Here is a 5,119-nt window from a genome sequence, read left to right as displayed (position 1 = left end):
GTGAAGGCGGTTAAAGAACCGAAAGTACCTCTGTTATGCGATAGTAACCAAACAAATAACTCTTGACTCAATATGAGAAGAGTAAGGTAGCTCGTGACTTAAGTTATTTTATCAGCCTGATTGGGAAGAATCGATTTGTATATATCGAATCAGGAAGACTTCACTTGAAGTCTATGAGGCTTTGGACAACATGCAACATCATGCTTCTAGGGACACTTAGCTAGTACAAAGATAAAAAGAGTTATACCTGCCCCAGCTCCATCATTGGAAGTCGTCCATGAGTCCTTTCAGTGTGATATTTTTGGTATTTTGCTTTTATATGTGTAAAAGAAAAGAAATAAAACTAAACACAAAATAAAATATTTTTGATCATTTTGATTTTTCTGAAAAATAACAATAAAAATAAAAAAGAAAATATTTTTGGATTTTATGATTTTTTTGAAAAAAAAATTAAAACAGAAAAGAAAATAATTTTGGATTTTATGAAAAGAAATGAAAAACATAAAATGAATTGAGAAAAGATGTACATAGTGTACAGAATATACAACCAAAACTTCACCTTTGGAGCGAGGAAGAGAAATGGACTGAGCGTTTGGTTCATTTCGGTTCCCGAAAAATTTGGAACCGAAATAGACCGAGCGTTCGCTTTATTTCACTTGTCTAATTTTAATGAGGCGAAAACGGTTTCGGTACTGATTCAGCTTCCATCATTTGTAAGCCTTGGAGTATTTTATTAAGACTTGCTTCAGGTAAGGCTTTCGTGAAGGTGTTAGCTAATTGATCAGCGGATCGAAGAAATTGGATCTCAACATTACCATCTTCTACATCATCCTTGATTAAGTGGTATCTCAATGCTATATGTTTCATTTTTTACTATTGCACTAGGTTGTGACATATCCGAATAGCGTTTTCTGAGTCACAATAGAGGGGAATGTTCTTCATGTTTAGGCCATAGTCTCTAAGTTGACTTTGTATCCATATGACCTGTGAAGTGCAAGACGCTACGACGATATATTCAACTTCAGCCGTAGAAAGAGACACATACATTTGTTTCTTGGATTGCCAGCTAACGAGTTTTCCATCAAGGAATTGACACCCGCCAATTGTGCTCTTTTGGTCTAGACCACATCCTCTAAGATTGGCATCAGAGAATGCTTAAACAAAGAAGCCTGATTTCGCAGGGTACTAAAGACCGAGAGATGAGGTTCACTTCAAATACCTGAAGATACTTTTCATAGCCACCATATGAGGTTCTCGTGGATTAGCTTGGAACCTGACACAATAGCAGATAGTAAACATAATATCTAGTCTATTAGTTGTTAGATACATTAGAGACTCTATCATTTGACGATAGAGGGTCATATCAGCAGCTGGTTTCTCCAGAGATGGTGTTAGCTTCGTTCTGAATGCCATTGGAACCTTTACTTTAGAATCTTCCATCATGTTGAACTTTTCCAGTAGAGTCTTCATGTAAGCCTCCTGATTAATGAATATGCCTTCTGGTCCCTGTCTTATGTTTAGTCCAAGGAAAAAGTTAATCAGACCCATTGAGCTCATCTCAAATTTAGTCTCCATCAACTTCCAGAATTCAACGGTTAAGCTAGGATTCGTAGAACCAAAGATGATTTAATCGACATAAATTTGGACGATCATTAGGTGTTCACCCTCTTTCTTGCGAAAGAAGGTTAGGTCAACCGAACCTTGTTTAAATTTTGACATTTTAAAAAAGCGAGTTAGTGTTTCATACCAGGCTCTCAGGGCTTGCTTCATACCGTAAAACGCCTTGTCAAGAATATAGCAATGATCAGGATACTTCTCGTTCATAAATCCAGTTGGTTGCTCAACGTACACTGTCTCTTCTAGTTCTCCACTCAAGAACGCACACTTGACGTCCATTTGAAAAACTTCGAAATTCTTATGAGCAGTGTATGCCAGAAAGATCCGAACAGATTCTAATGTTGCTACAGTAGCGAAGGTTTCTTCATAATCTATACATTCTTCCTGACAAGATCCCTTAACCTCTAGCATTGCCTTGTTATGTATCACATTCCCTTCTTTGTCCATCTTGTTCCGGAATACCCATTTTAATCCAACCATAGATGCATCGTTTGGTGTAGGAATTAGTCTGCAGACTAAGTTTCGCTCAAACTCATTTAGTTCGTCTTGCATAGCCTGTACCCAATCAGAGTGATCAAGTGCAATGTTAACAGTTTTTGGCTAAATCTTGGAGACAAACAAATTAAACATACAAAATTCCACTTCTGAGAATAGAGTAGTTTGCTTCGCTTTCAGTTGAGAGTGTGTAAGAACTCCCTCAGATGATTCACCAATAACTTGAGTTTTCGGATGATCTCTTGTCCATTTTGTGAGAGGAAGGTAGTTAGGATCATAAGATGGATCCAATTCGGCATTGACTTCTTCTTCAAATTTTGACTGAATGTCGTCATTATTCGTATTACCATTCTCCCCCTCGAATGATGAAACAATTTTCAACACCAGGTTTAGAATTCTCCCCCTTGAATGGACTTTCATGGTTCATTTTTGGAGATGGCTTCTCCCCTTGGAAAGGTAAATCAGGTTGCTTTGATGTAGACGAACCCTCCCCATGGAATGTGGTGCGGTCATTTGTTGGTTTGCTTGGACCTTGAGGTTCGCTAGGATCTTGATGTTCGCCATGATCTTGAGGTTCGCTAGGATCTTGATGTTCGGTTTCCATGGAATTTGAAACTTTGTTGATTATCTCCTTTAGGTTGTCAACCTTGTTATCATCCGCTTTCATTTTAGAGAGAATTTCACTCTCCGGTTCATCAAAGAGAAACATGTACTCTTCAAACATATTTGATATAGGAGCCGTGACTTAACCTGTTTGTGGAAAGATCTCCTCCATTGAACTTTCGTTGGATTGAAGTTTCTTCACGTAATTGTTATAAAATGTGACATAATGGGTTTCTTCAATCTTCTTTGATATTTTATTCAGAACCCTATGTGCCTTGGAGGTAAGAGAGTAGCCAAGAAAGATCCCTTCGTCTGCCTTCACATCGAACTTGATTCGGTTCTCTTTAGAGTTAAAGATGAAGCACCTGGAACTGAAGACATGGAAGAATTTAACATTAGGCTTGCAATTATTCAGAATTTCATACGGTGTGACTGAAAATTGCTTATTGAGGAAGGTTCGGTTATGGGTATAACAAGCAGCAGAAATTGCATCAACCCAGAAGTACAGAGGTAGAGAAGCGAACCTAAGCATGGTCCGGGCGGCTTTACACAATGAACGTTTTCGCCTTTCAACTACACCATTTTTTTTAGGAGTATTGGGAGCAGAGAATTTATGAGACACTCCCTTTTCAGCAAGAAATTCTTCAAACTCTTGGTTTTTTTAATTCCAACCCGTTGTCACTTCGGAAATTTCTAACCACCTTTCGTAGTTGAAGATCCACTTTCTTTATAAAGTTTTTGAGCTTTGGAGTCCCTTCTGATTCCTGTTTAAGAAAGAAAACCCAGGTGAAACGTGAAAAATCTTCAACTATTACAAGAATGTACTTACTACCACCGATACTTTCTATGGCCTATGGACCACATAGATCGATGTGTAGAAGCTCAAGAGGCTCAATGATCTTTGTATTAACACGTGTGGGATGACTCTTCTGGCTTTGCTTTCCCATTTCGTGTATAGCACACAAATGTTCCTTGTCAAACTTTAGAATTGGCAGTCCTCGCACATGATCACTAAGAACTAGCTTGTTGATGTCTTTGAAGTTAGTGTGCGAGAGTCTTCGATGCCATAGCCAGTTTTCATCAGAATGAGATTTCGTTAGAAGACATACAACAGGCTTTCCTCGTATCAGATTTATGAATACATTTCGCCTTTGCGCTTGGACTTCAACAAAATTGTCGTAGTTTTTTTTTAATGATCTCAGATCCTTCATCATCAAATGAGACCTTCATGCCAGTCCCTAAAACCAATTGCGAGACACTTATGAGATTATGTTGCAATCCTTCCACGTAATCCACCTTTTGAATGGAAAAATCTCCATTTGTTATCATTCCATAGACTTTTATTGTTCCATATGAGTTGTTTCCATACTTGACACATCCACCATCTTTTAGAGCCCGAGACTCCCTCAGCTCTTCCCGTCTCCCTGTCATGTGACGCGAGCAGCCACTATCGATATACCATTCATCGTCGAACTGCTCGTCACTGATAACCTGCAAAAATCAAGCAAATTTAGGAACCCAAAGTTGCTTGGGTCCACGTGAGCCTTTTACACAACAGGGAATAACAATAGAAAGATCAACCAAATATGTTCATTTTATTAAAGTGGTTTTGACTTTCCTTTTGATGGTGAAAACCATAATTTTGTTAGCTTTCATTTTTTTTTGAATCAGGTTGTGGAATTTTATTTTGATTCTTAACAAACTTGTTTTCTTATTTCCTAGGGTTAGCAGACGTCTTCTTTGTTTGCGTTTCGTATTTTGAGATGACCTTTCCTTTTCCCTTGACATCCTTGTTAGAATTTTGTTTTGGTTGAGAATGAGGAGGATGAGATTTAGGACCGAAACTGGTCTTTCGGTTCTTGTCACTGCTAGATTTCGGACCGAAACTGCTTATTCGGTTCGTATGACTGCAGGATTGGCAGTGAGTGCATGGATCAGAGTTAGTCTTTGATATTCCTTTCGTCTTGTGATTGGACTCCTTTTCTGTGCGAACATAATTGGAGTTTTGGGATTGCCAAAACTGCTTCCTTTCATTGAGATTCTTTTGATATCTCCTATTTCGATGGCATTTTTGTTCAGCTGGCTACTTTTGAGACTTGTGAATGTTTACACTCGGCTTCGGTCTCTCAGCATGAGTTTCACTCTTCAATGAAGAGGTTTCACTTGCAACCTTCAGAGGTTAGCTTGGAATTTATTTAGTACCACTTGTGCTACATCAAAGCTAGTTGGCTTGTTAAGTGGTTCTGCCACGTATTTGCCATCGACTCTCCATGAAGTTCTTTTTGATAAACCGACAGTTTCATCTGCATTGTTAATTGGAGCAGACCAAAAATAATTATCACAGCCGCCTGTGTTGTCTTCGTTTACTACGGATGTAAGTTTGAATGTGTGTTTCTGAGTAACT

The sequence above is a fragment of the Lactuca saligna genome, chromosome 1 (assembly GCF_052625555.1).
Source record: "Lactuca saligna cultivar CGN05327 chromosome 1, ASM5262555v1, whole genome shotgun sequence".
NCBI lineage: Eukaryota > Viridiplantae > Streptophyta > Magnoliopsida > Asterales > Asteraceae > Lactuca > Lactuca saligna.
Note: the sequence above shows the minus strand (reverse complement) of the source record.